Here is a 13,249-nt window from a genome sequence, read left to right as displayed (position 1 = left end):
GGCCACATGTGGCCCGCCGAACAATTTTGTGCGGCCCGCAGACTAATCCACGAAGTTCAAAATATTTTATTAGTCTGCGGGCTGCACAAAATTGTTCGGTGGGCCATACGTTTGAGACCCCTGGTCTAGCCATTTCCTGCTTACCTGTATATTAAATGGAAAGAACGAGGAAGCACAGTCCTCTCAGTGATGGGGCTGGTGTTCTATGTGGTCACACACACAGCTTAAATGAAGCAGTTGTGATGCTGGAGAAACCGTACTTCATCACCTCTAAATCATTGCAAAACTGGCTTATAATGAAGACTAGGTCAATTGCATAATTTTACTCTGTGCTGAGCAAATCTAGATGAAGACATTAAAATTTGAATTTGAAACCTACTAAAAGTGTCCAAACATTTTGGTTTGCCGGCAACAGTCTTGACTTACTCCTGTGGCCCCATGTAGTCATTAGAACTGCTTTCATGTCTTAGACTGTTCTTGTTTAGATGATCAGTTATATAGTCATCCTATGTATATTGATAAATTCAAAACAGTTTTTCACCTTTTCATTAGTATTTTGAAAAGCATTGGAAAATTATAATTGAGGATGCTAGGTAATATTAATTTTAAAAAAACCACCTTAAATGAGGTATAATTTACATAATATAGAATTCATCTATTGTAAATATGCAGTTGCATGATTTTTAGCAAATTGTATTTTTTCAACCATCATTACAATTTGATTTTAGAGCAACTTTTTTATCCAAAAAAGTTCCTTTGAGTGTAGTTAATCCTCATTCACATCCAGTCATTGGTAAACCACTAGTCACCTTTCTGTCTTGAAAATTGACCCTTTTTAAATAACTTATCTCAATGCCATCATACAACATGTAATGTTTTGCACCTGGCTTGTTTCGCTCAGGATAATGTTGAGAGTCATCATGCTGTAGCACGTTGACTTATATGATTGTTCTTATATGGCTGAATGCTAGTCCATCATGTGGATATACAGCATTTTGTTTTTGTAAGTTGATGGACATTTGGATTGTTTCCAAGTTTTGTCTTTTATGAGTAATCCTGCTGTGAACACTCATGTACGTTCTTTGTGAAGACATGTTTTTTTTTCTTAGATTCCTAGGAGAGGATGTGCTGAGTTATGTGGCAAGTTTCTGTTTAACTTTTTACATAGTAGTTTCAAACTGTTCTCCAAAATTGCAGTACCATTTACATTCCCTGAGGAGTGTGTAAAACTGTTTTCTATATACTCACCTACACTTGTATTGGCTGTCTTTGATTAGAGCCTTTCCAGCAGGGGTCAGGTGGAATCTCCTTGTGGTTTTATTCTATATGCTCATAATGACTAATGATGTTGAGGAGCTTTTGTGTGCTTATAGGTTACTCACATATCTTTTTGGGAGAAATGTCAATTTAAACCTTTTACCATTTTTATTCTTTAGTTATGTTGGTTGTCTTCTTACTGGGTTGAAAGAGTCTTTGTACATTCTAGGTAAAGATCCTTAATCAGATACATGACTTGCAAATATTTTCTTCTGTCTATAGTCTTGATTTTCGTCATGGAGTCTTTTGAAGAAAACTTTTTAATTTTGATAATGGTCAGTTTATTAAAAATTTATTCTTTTATGGATATTGTGTTTCTGGTCATATCTAAGAACTCTGCCTTACCTCTACATCATGAAAATTTTTTTTTGATGTTTTCTTATGGGATATTTTATATTCAGTGTAAGTTTATGGGCCATTTATTTATTTCTTTATTTTTGTATTTTTCCAAAATGAGAAGTGGGGGGCAGCAGACAGACAGACTTCTGCACGTGCCCGACCAGGATCCACCAGGCATGCCCACTAAGGGATGATGCTCTGGCCATCTGGGGCGTTGCTCCATTGCAACTGGAGCCATTCTAGTGCTTGAGGTGGAGGCCATGGAGCCATCCTCAATGCCTGGGCCAACTCTGCTCCAATGGAGCCTTGGCTGCAGGAGGGGAAGAGAGAGATAGAGAGGAAAGAGAGGGGTAAGGATGGAGAAGCAGATGGGTGCTTCTCCTGTGTGCCCTGGCCTGGAACTGAACCCGGGACTTCCACATACCAGGCCAGTGCTCTACCACTGAGCCAAAACTGGTCAGGGCCTATGGACCCTTTTAAACTAATTTTTGTGTATGGAGGTAAGGAACAGATTTCATTTTCTTTTTTTTTGGGGGGGGGGTATTTTTCTATTTTTTATTTACTTATTTTTATTTATTGATTTTTAGAGAGGGGGGAGAGAGAGAGACATAGAGAGAGAGAGAGAGAGAGAAAGGGGAGGAAGCATCAACTCCCATATGTGCCTTTACCAGGCAAGCCCAAGGTTTCAAACTGGCAACCTCAGTGTTCCAGGTTGACGCTTTATTCCACTGCGCCACCACAGGTCAGGCTCATTTTCTTGCCCTTTGGCTATCCAGTTGTTGAAAAGACTACCTACCTTTTCCCCTATTGAACTGACTCATCATGTTTGTGAAAAACCTGTTGACCACTAATGTAAGGGTTTATTTTTGGTCTGTTTTCTTCCACTGACATGTATGTTCTCTTTGCACTACTACAGTGGTCAGCAAACCGCGCTCGCGAGCCACATGCAGCTCTTTGGCCCCTTGAGTGTGGATCTTCCACAAAATACCATGTGTGGGCGCTACCTCGATAAGGAATATACCTACCTATATAGTTTAAGATTAAAAAATTTGGTTCTCAAAAGAAATTTTAATCATTGTACTATTGATATTTGGCTCTGTTGACTGATGAGTTTGCCGACCACGGCACTAGTACCACAATGGCTTCATTGCAGTAATTCATTTTTATGTAAGCTTTGAAATCAGATACTATAAGGCCTTACTGTCCCCAGAAACTTCAATTTTGTAAGTAATAAATTCTTTTGTGCATGTGGCATCATCAGCTTGAACATCCAAGTCAAATTTTGGGTGACTCCCACACACATACTGCTTATATAGAGTGACCACTGACAATCCTCCAAATTTATTCGTTTTCAAAATTACTTAAGCTATTCCAGTTCTTTTGTATTTTCATGTAAATGTTAGGGTGTTTGTTAATTTTTGCCCCAGAAGCCTGATGTATTGAATCTATAGGTCAATTTGGGAAGAATTGCCATTATAAAAATACTGAATCTTCTAATCCATGAACATCGACTCCCACATTTAGATATTCTTCATTTGTTTTGCATTGTTTTGTAGTTTATCGTATATAAGTTTTATTTTTTTCTTAAATTAATTCCTAAGTATCTTTTTCTTTTTGGTCTTATTTTGAATGTAAATATTTTCTTACTTTCATTTTCAAATTGTTCTGTGCAAGCATATAGAAATACAATTGGTGTTGTGTATAATGAACTTGTTGTGTCTTGTGCCCTTTCTAAAACCCATTGATTAGTTCTCGTTCCAGTTTTGTGTGTATATGGATCCCATGGAATTTTCAAAATACTAGATCATGTCTTCCATGGATAAAGACTGCTTTATCTTTTTTTTTTTTTCAGTATGCTGGATATCTTTTCATTTTTGTTGTCTTGTTGCACTGTCTAGAACCTCCCGTACAATGTTGAACAGAAGTGGCAAGAGCAGACATCCTTGTCTTGTTCTTGGTCATTGGGGGAAAGCATTCAGCCTTTTAACATTAAGTACATGATAGCTGTGGGTTTTCACAGATGCCCTTTATTAGGATGAGGAAGTTCCATTTTATCCCTAGTGTGTTGAAAATTTTATAAAGAATGAACATTGGGTTTTTCAAATGCTTTTTATGCATCTGTTGAGATGATCATGTGGTTTCTGTTCTGTATTCGATTAATATGGTTTATTATATTGATTGACATTTGCATGTTAAATTCATTGTTTATATCTAGGATAAATCCCACTTGGTCATGTAAAATTCATTATGTATGTTTGTGGATTTGATTTGCCAATACTTTTGTCCCTGTGCTCATCACTTTTGTTCCTATTGGTCTGTAGTTTTCTTATTATATCTTTAGCTTTGATAGCAGAGTAAAGCTGGCTTCATAGAACACATTGGGATGTGTTCTTAACAATGAATGAATGAATCCTTCTGTTTTCTGAATGAATCTTTCTTGGGAAGGATCAGTATTACTCCCTTAAATGTTTGATAGGTTCTCCAAGGACACCATCTAGGTCAGGAATTTTTTTTGTGGGGTGATTTTTAATTAGTAATTAAATTTCTTGCTACATATAGGTCTATTCAGATTATTTATTCTTGAGTCTATTTTGGTAATTTTTATCTTTCTAAGAATTCATCCATTTCATCTGTATAATCTAGTTGATATAAATTATTTATAACATTCCCCTTAAAAGTTTTAATTTCTATAGGATTAGTAGTAATTTTTTTTTATTTAAGTAGTTTGTGTTTTCTTTCATTTCTTAGTAATTCAAGTTTGAGTTTTCTCAAATTTGTTGATATTTTCAAAGAACAGACTTGTTTTCCTAGATCTTTCTCTTGTTTCTTATTTTATTTTATTTTAATTATTTTCATTCCAATTTTTATTATTTCACTTGTTCTGCTTGGGTTGAGTTTAGCTTGCTTTTCTTTTCCATGATTGATTTTAAATATCTTCTTTCATCATATAGGTATTTAAAGCCATAAATTTTCCCCAAGGTATTGCTTTAGCAACATCTTCAGAATTGTGACATGTGTTTTATGCCTTCCATGGTTTCCAAAAATTGGTTGCCTATGAAATATATTGTAGTAACTATATGTGGAACTCTGTGTATATCTTCCCAAGAGTTTTTGTTTAGCTTATTAAATGTGTAGATAGACATTTCTCAACAAATTTGAGGAGTTTGGGGCATAATTTCTTCTAACGTTTTTCCTGATTCTTTTTCTCCTCTCCATCAGGGAGTCCTGTTGTGTGTAGGTTGGAACACTTGATGTTATCTCATAGGTCTCTGTGCTCTGTTTAATTTTTCTTCAATTTTTTCCCTTTGTTATTTAGATTGGATAACTTCTATTGCTCTATCATCAAATTTACAGATTCTGCTTTTTGCCAACTTTAATTTCTTTCAGTCTCTTCCCGTGGATATTTCACTTAAGTTATACTTTTCTACTCAAGATTTAATTTTTTTAAATATGATCATTTTGTAATTTGTTTCCTTAATACTCTCAGTTGATTTATACTTGTGTTTATTTGTATGTACCTTTAATTGTTAAGCACGGTGTTCTCTAGTTCTTTGAATATGTATATCTATAAATTCACATTTTTAAATATAAATATTACATTTACAATAGCTTCTGTGAAATCATGGTCTGCTATATAAAATATCTGGACACACTTAGAAACAGTTTGTATTGAGTTATGGGGTTTTTTTTGTTGTGTTTTCCTGATAATAGTCATACTTTTATAATTATTTGCCTGTTTTGTATTTTTTTTATAAAGTGAGAGGAGAAGAGATAGACAGACTCCCACATGCACCCCAACTAGATCCATTCAGCAACTCTATCTAGGACCAATGTTTGAATCAACTGAGCTATTTTTAACACCTGAGGCTGATGCTTGGACCAATGCCTTGGGCCATTGCTCAAACCAATCAAGCCACTGGCCTCTGGAGGAGAAAGGGAAGAGAAAGGAGAGAGGAAAGGGGAGAAAACAAATGGTCACTTCTCCTGCATGCCCAGAATGGGAATCAAACCCAGGACATCCATGTGCCAGGCCAATGCTCTATCCACTGAGAAAACTGGCCAAGGCACTGTTTAGTATTTTTTTTTATTGAAAAATAATATATTTTACAATATAATGAAAATATATTGTGTTGCCCTGGCCTGATAGCTTGGATGGTTAGAGCATCATTCGGAAGTATAGAGATTGCCTGTTCAATCCCCTGTCAAGGCACATACAGGAGCAGATTGATGTTCCTCTCTCTCTCTTTCTTTCTCTTTCCACCCTCCTTCCTCTCTCTCTAAAATCAATTAATAAGTAAAAGGTTAAAAAGATATATATTGTGTCAACTCTAGATCTGATTTTTCCTCTAAGTTTACTGTTATTAATGTCTGCGCTTAGGAATTTGTCTGTGAAATTATGTTCCCTGTGGTGTGTGGTTGCTGGTTTGTCTTCTTAGGTTCTTATTTTCTTTTTAATGCTGTAACGCTATCGTTTTTCAGTGTAGTTTCCTGGTTTCAGCCCTCTGTCTACATAGCTTAGTGATGGCCAGTGATAGTTTGCGCACAACCACCATAGGCTTCCCATCTTCTGTCAAATGGACATGTGTATGCACTGGGTAGCACATTCAAACATCAGGCTAGTTCAAGTCTTCCCCAGCTTTTACTTTCTTGTGAGTGTTTTCCTGTCTCTTCTGCATATGATCTGGCTCAGGGTCGACCTGTAGTGTGTGGCTAGCTTGGGCTCTTTCGGGTCTTCACTAAGCATGCACACCACTTCAGCCAAGCATGTGCTTACTGCAGCTGTGACCACAGCCTCACCCCAGCGGAGCTCTGGCCCTTCCTGCTTGCACCCCACTGGTTTTGTCAGGTCACTGCTGCATCACTCCCCCTCCCCACAGTGAATGAACTCCCTTCAGCTGCCAGTCCTCAGGTCTGCCTTCCCCTGGAAAACCCTGCATGTTTACAAGCTAGATGTCAGCAGGTAGAGGAACTAGAGCAGATCCAGGCAAGAATACTACTATTGTTTCCAGACTTCTGCAGTTTTTCAAGCATCAGCATTTCTCTGATTCTTGTCTGCCTTTGATTATTTTCTGAGTGCTGAAATAGTCTTATTCTTCTAGGCCACTTTTATAGTGATTTTCAAGATTTATTGACTGCTTCACTTGACTATAATTCAAAGGCCTTTCTAGCATTCATTTAAATTATGAAAAGTATATATGTTACCATTTCAATTAAAAGTTTATAAGATTCCCAAATAATTCCAAGATGTTAGCTCATGGCTCCAGTGCCATGAGCCTGACAGGTGGAAAGTGAGCCCAGGAACAGGAAGTCGGTGTGGCCACCTTCCTCAGCCTCCGTTCAGAGCGGAAGAAGGCAGTTCAGCCACCCCAGGGTCTGTATGCATTACAGCAGTAAAATAGGCTGGAAAGGGAGGCCTTTATCTGATTATTTTATCACAGAATTAACCTCAACTGTTTGACATATGAAGTTAATACATGGGATTCCAGATCCTCGGCCTCTCATTCTCCTGGGGCAGATTTATTTTGGGCTCTAATGATTTTTTCCTTTTTCTTTTTCTTTAGACAATTAATTTTAATGGGGTGACATTGATCAATTAGAGTACATAGATTCAGATAAAACATCTCCATATCATTTTGATATTTGATTATGTTATCTAGCCATCACCCAAAGTCAAATTGTCCTTCGTCACCTTTTATTTGGTTTTCTTTATACCTCTCCCCTCCTGCCATCCCCTCCCACTTCTCCTTCCCCTCCCCCTGGTAACCACTGCACTCTTATCTGTGTCAACGAGTCTCAATTTTCTGCCCCACCTTTGTATGGAATCATAGAGTTCTTAGTTTTTTCTGATTTACTTATTTCACTCAGTACAATGTTATCAAAGTCCATCCATGCTGTGATAAAAGATCCCTTGTCATCATTTCTTATGGCTGAGTAGTATTCCATAGTACATATGTATGTCCTACACCTTCTTTATCCAATCTTCTATTGAAGGGCTTTTTGGTTATTTACATGTCTTGGCCACTGTGAACAATGCTGCAATGAATATGGGACTGCATGTGTCTTTACGTACCAGTGTTTTTGTGTTTGGGGGTAGAGGGATTGCTGGGTCATATGGTTATTCTATTTTTAATTTTTTGAGGAACCACTGTACTTTCTTCCGTAATAGTTGTACTACTTTACATTCCCACCAACAGTGAATGAGGGTTCCTTTTTCTCCACAGCCCCTCCAACACTTGTTATTACCTGTCTTGGTGATAATAGCTAGTCTAACAGGTGTGAGGTGGTATCTCATTGTAGTTTTGATTTGCATTTCTCTAATAGCTAATGAAGATGAGCATCTTTTCATATATCTATTGGCCATTTGTATTTCTTCCTGGGAGAAGTTCTGTTCATGTCCTCTTCCCATTTTTTATTGGATTGTTTGCTTGTTTGTTGTTGAGTTTTGTGAGTTCTTTATATATTTTGGATATTAGGCCCTTATCTGAGATGTTGTTTGAAAATATCATCTCCCATTTAGTTGGCTGTCTGTCTGTTTTGTTGTCAGTTTCTTTTACTGTGCAGAAGCTTCTTAGTCTGATGTGGTCCCATTTATTTACCTTTACCTTCACTTCTCTTGCCTTTGGGGTCAAATTCATAAAATGTTCTTTGTAGCCAAGGTGCATGAGTTTAGTACCTATGTTTTCTTCTATGTAATTTATTGTTTCAGATCTTATATTTATGTCTTTGATCTATTTTGAATTCATTTTAGTACAAGAGGACAAACTGTAGTTGAGTTTCATTCTTTTGCATGTGGCTTTCCAGTTTTCCCAGCACCATTTATTGAAGATGCTTTCTTTTCTCCATTTTGTGTTTTTGGCCTCTTTATCAAAGATGATTTGACCATATATGTGTGGTTTTATTTCTGGGCTCTCTATTCTGTTCCATTGGTCAGTGTGTCTATTTTTCTGCCAATACCATGCTGTTTTGATTGTCATGGCTCTATAATGTAATTTGAAGTCAGGTATTGTAATGCCCCCAGCTTTGTTCTTTTTCCTTAGGCTATTTGGGGTTTTTTATAGTTCCATATAAACCTGATGATTTTTTGTTCTATTTCTTTAAAATTGACATTGGAATTTTGATGGGAATTGCATTAAATTTCTATATTGCTTAGGGTAATATGGTCATTTTAACTATATTTATTCTTCCTATCCAAGAACAAGGAATGTTTTTCCATTTCATTGGATCTTTTTCAATTTCCCTTAACAATGCTTTCTAGTTTTCATTATATAGGTCCTTTACATTCTTTGTTATATTTATTCCTAGGTATTTTTTTGTTGCTGTTGCAACTGTAAAAGCTCTGTATCTTATTTGGATCTTCTCTTTTGTTTTTCTGACATTTGTTTTTGTTTAGTTGTATTCCTACTTCTTTCTGTGTTTCTTCTTTTTTTTAAGCCATGTGTTTCTGTAGTGGTTTTTTCAGGGTGGTTACCATTAGGTAATAAAAAGGATGTATATCATATTGATTGTAGTCCATTATCTCATGAGTGCTCTGCACACCATCCTCCCTTGTTACTGTTAATCTTTGTCTTCTCCCCTTTTTTGTTTTGGTTGTCAGAGATTAATCTTTTTATTGTGATTTTTTTTTAATTTTATTTATTCATTTTTTAGAGAGTAGAGAGAGAGACAGAGAGAGAGAGAGAGAGGAGAGAGAGAGGGGGGAGGAGCTGGAAGCATCAACTCCCATATGTGCCCTGACCAGGCAAGCCAAGGGTTTCGAACTGGCGACCTCAGCATTTCCAGGTCGACGCTTTATCCACTGCGCCACCACAGGCCAGGCCTTATTGTGATCTTGTTGAAGCTTTTCCTTGTAATTTTGTTTGTTTTTGTTCTTTGTATCTGGTCTGATAACCCCCTTTAGTATTTCCTGAAGTGGGGGTTTTTTGGTGATAAATTTTATCATCTTCTCTATATCTGTGACTCTCTTCTGACTTGTAGAGTTTCTGCTGAGAAATCTGATGATAGCCTAATGGGCCTTCCTTTATATGTTGTATTCTTCTTTTCCCTGGCTGCCTTGAGGGTTTTTTCTTTGTCACTGGTTTGTGATAATTTCATTACTATGTGCCTTGGAGTAGGTCTGTTTGAGTTAAGGTAACTTGGTGTTCTGTTTGCCTCTTGGATTCAAGGATTCAGTTCCTTCCAGAGGCTTGGGAAGTTCTCGATTGTTTGTTTGAATATGTTCTCCATTCCATTTTCTTTCTTTTCTCCTTCTGACATACTCATTTTTCTTATGTTGCTTTTTCTGATAGAGTCAGAAAATTTCTGTAAGGCTTTCTCATTTTTTTAAATTGTGAGTCTCTTTCCTCTTCTCTCTGTAGTATCTCTAGTTGCCTGTCTTCTATGTTACTAATTCTCTCCTCTATCTGGCCTGTTCTATAGCTAAGCTTGTTACCTCGTTTTTCAGTTCATGTGTTGAGTTCTTCATCTCTGTTTGGTTTTTTTTTATAATTTCAGTTTCCTTGGTGAAGTAGTCTTTTTGTTTATTAAATTGTTTTTTGAGCTCTCTAAATTGCCTTTCTGTGCTTTCTTGTATTTCACTGAGTATTTTTAGGACATCAGTTTTTAATTCTTTGTCATTTAACTGCAAGGTTTACAAACAATTGAATTTTTTTTCTAGAGATTTTTTTATTATCTATCCGAACTATATCTCTGTCTTTTGTATCCATGATATTTGATTTCTTTCTCCTTAATGGCATTTTTGAGTGGTATTGTTAATAACACTAATAAGAGATAATTAAAAAAATAAAATAAAATTGAAAAAGTACAGTGAAAAAATTAAAGTTCTATAATAATAAGTGGAACAAAAACTACATAGAACAGGGAGCAGGAACTGAGGAAAAATGACAAAAGAGATAAAAATGAAGTAAAAACTCTTAAAATTACACAAGGAAAATATGAATCCAGAATATAATAATTTGTTGATAAATGATGATTGAATGAGAAAAAAAGAAAAAAGGCAAAGGTTTTTGAAATTAAATCCTCATAAAAAACAAGAATGAGCCTGACCTGTGGTGGTGCAGTGGATCAAGTGTCAACCTGGAATGCTGAGGTCGTCTGTTCAAAGCTCTGGGCTTGGCCAGTCAGGGCACATGTGAGAGCGGATGCTTCCTGCTCCTCCCCCTCTTCTATCTCTCTCACTCTCTCTCTGTCTCTCTTATCTAAAATGAATAAATAAATAAAAATAATTTAAAGAAAACAAGAATAAAAAATGTAACAACTATAGATAATGAAGTTCAAAAGGAAAAGGAAAGAAGATAAAAGGATCAAAATGGGAAAAAAAGTTATAAAAATGTTATTTTTTTCCTGGTTTTGAGAGGTAGCTTCTTTCTTTTTGTTGGCAGGTGGTGCTGTACTACAGGTTTTGCCCCTGTGAGGCTCTTAGGCAGAGGTTTTCTGTTGTTTCACTATGGCAATGATGTAAGATGGGCCTCAGTCTCGTTGGTAGGCGGGCTTTCTTAGGGCTTAGAGGCTCTGACAGTGTGAGTCTCAGTTTTCCAGGTACCTCTCCCCACATCTCTCCCACCTGAGCTAGCAGCCTGGGGACTTAGCTGTGAGGTTCGCCCCAGCCACTGCTTGCTGAGCAAGAGGATTTAAGCACAGCCAGGTCCTTCCTCCAGAACCGCTCAAAGCTCAGTTCTGGGTAAAGCTGTGCCAACCAGAGTCACGAGCAAGAGCAGGCAGGGCTGTGAGCCGATTGCAGATCTAGTGCCTTCCTAAGGGTCCATGGACAGGACAGGTATAGCACGTCTTAGCATGCCACGGGCTGGGAGTTGATTGCAGATCAAGTTTTTAAGGACCCCCAGGCATGTCTAGTATGCCTCAGTGCTCCACAGGTCTAATCTCCACAGGTTTCTCCCTTTTGCACTGTTTGATAGCCCACAGCAAGCCACGTGCACGCCCAGCTTCCATATTCAGCAGTGCACACAGGCCTGTATCCACCCACTTAGGTGCGTGGAGCCTATGATCTCATTCAGAGCCAGGAATGCAGGGCCACGGAGGGCCCTACCCAGACAGTCCCAAGCCCAGGGATCCCAGCTTTTGCTCACGACCATTGTTGATGGTCCTGGAGCTGGGAATGCACAGACACTGACAACAGCCTAGCAGATGTTGTTGCTGATGATCTCGGGCTAAGCCCTCCAGCCCACATGTGTGCACGCCCACGCCAGTAGTGCCTGGTGGAGCCACTCTTACACCGCCCATGATGCGGAGCCTGGAGTGCACAAGCTGCTGGCGCCAGTGCCGGCTTCAGCTCCTACAGACATCCTGCACCAGTAACCTTTGTCGGAACCTGCTGCACATGCTCGCCTAGTGTCTGCGCTCTCAGGCCAAACTAGCATGATCTTTCTTCTGCTTGATCACCCACCCTGGCCCCGCTTCTTCCCTCTGCCTCAGACCCTCCGCTTTGCTCAGTTCCAGATGAAAGTGTTCCTTACTCAGATCAGTGAGGAAAGCGGAATACCCCGTTCTTCGTCTTATTTCCTTCAGAGTGGATTATGTATTCAGCCACCTTTTCACCCAGTCATACTTTTGTCTGGTGTGTGTATATTTCAGGTGCTCCTGAGATTTTTTCTCTGTCTCTAGTTGTTGAATTTGTTGAAATTTCAAGGGGAGATATCGGGAGTACCCCTCATGGCGCCATTTCTCTGACATCACCTTTCGCTCTAATTTAGGCAGACATTCTCATACAAAAAGCACACTATCTGCTGAGGGTCCAGCGCAGGGGCACCCAGGCTGCTTCTGTGTGTGTGTCACGTCCCTAACTACCACTTTGTCCCTCACCACTCCCTTTTCCTTGTGCCTGATTATGAGAGTGATGCATGTTTTTCATAAAAATGTGGAAAGAACAAAAATAGATGATTATCTGTTCTTCAAACTGATCAGCAACATCTGTATTGACAGTTTGTTTCCTTCTCATTTTGTGTTTATAATTGATGTGATTGTGGCCATATTGCCTATATTATTTATATCCTGTTTCAAAAACCATAATGTCACCATAGGTATATTATAGAAATTTCAGAAATCCAAAATGGATGTTAGTCATTTGTTTTTTCCTGGTCTTTCTGCTTTGCACACAAATATTTAGTTTTTTATTATCTAATATGATCTTACCATAATATATAGTTTTTTCATTATATATTTGTTTTTATATTATAGCATATGCATTTTCCATGTTGTTATAAACTATATAAACTTGAAATCAATGGAAGATATTTCATGGAAATGTAAATAATTTTTAACTTGCTTTTCAGACTAAAAGGGGGAAATCTACATAAGGGAAGACAAATACTATATCCTCAGAGATATAACCTGAGGAATTAATTCGAGTGGATTGATTAGGTCAAATGCACATCTAATATGAGCTCACTAGCCATTGACCCAGAATGGTGTATCAGTAGTCACTGGCAACAGCACACAACAGTAACCACCGGGCATCACCCTGGGCATTAGGAAGCCCTCCCTGCCCTCTGCCTACAGCAGTGATTTCTTTTTTAAATATGAGGATTAAATTATTAGTACCAAAGCTGAAAATCATTTGCATTTGAAAAAAATATTAAGT

The 13,249-nt window shown here is 37.8% G+C and overlaps 1 protein-coding gene across 4 annotated transcripts in view; it reads left to right on the top strand.

The window, feature by feature from the left end:
* The window catches only part of STARD3NL (STARD3 N-terminal like), a 67,238-nt gene that overhangs the window by 52,351 nt on the left and 1,638 nt on the right, over nt 1-13,249 (top strand). The window lies entirely within an intron of this gene.

This window comes from Saccopteryx leptura, chromosome 6, assembly GCF_036850995.1.
Source record: "Saccopteryx leptura isolate mSacLep1 chromosome 6, mSacLep1_pri_phased_curated, whole genome shotgun sequence".
Lineage (NCBI taxonomy): Eukaryota > Metazoa > Chordata > Mammalia > Chiroptera > Emballonuridae > Saccopteryx > Saccopteryx leptura.
The sequence above is the reverse complement of the archived record's forward strand: the minus strand, read 5'-3'. Positions and strand labels throughout refer to the sequence as shown.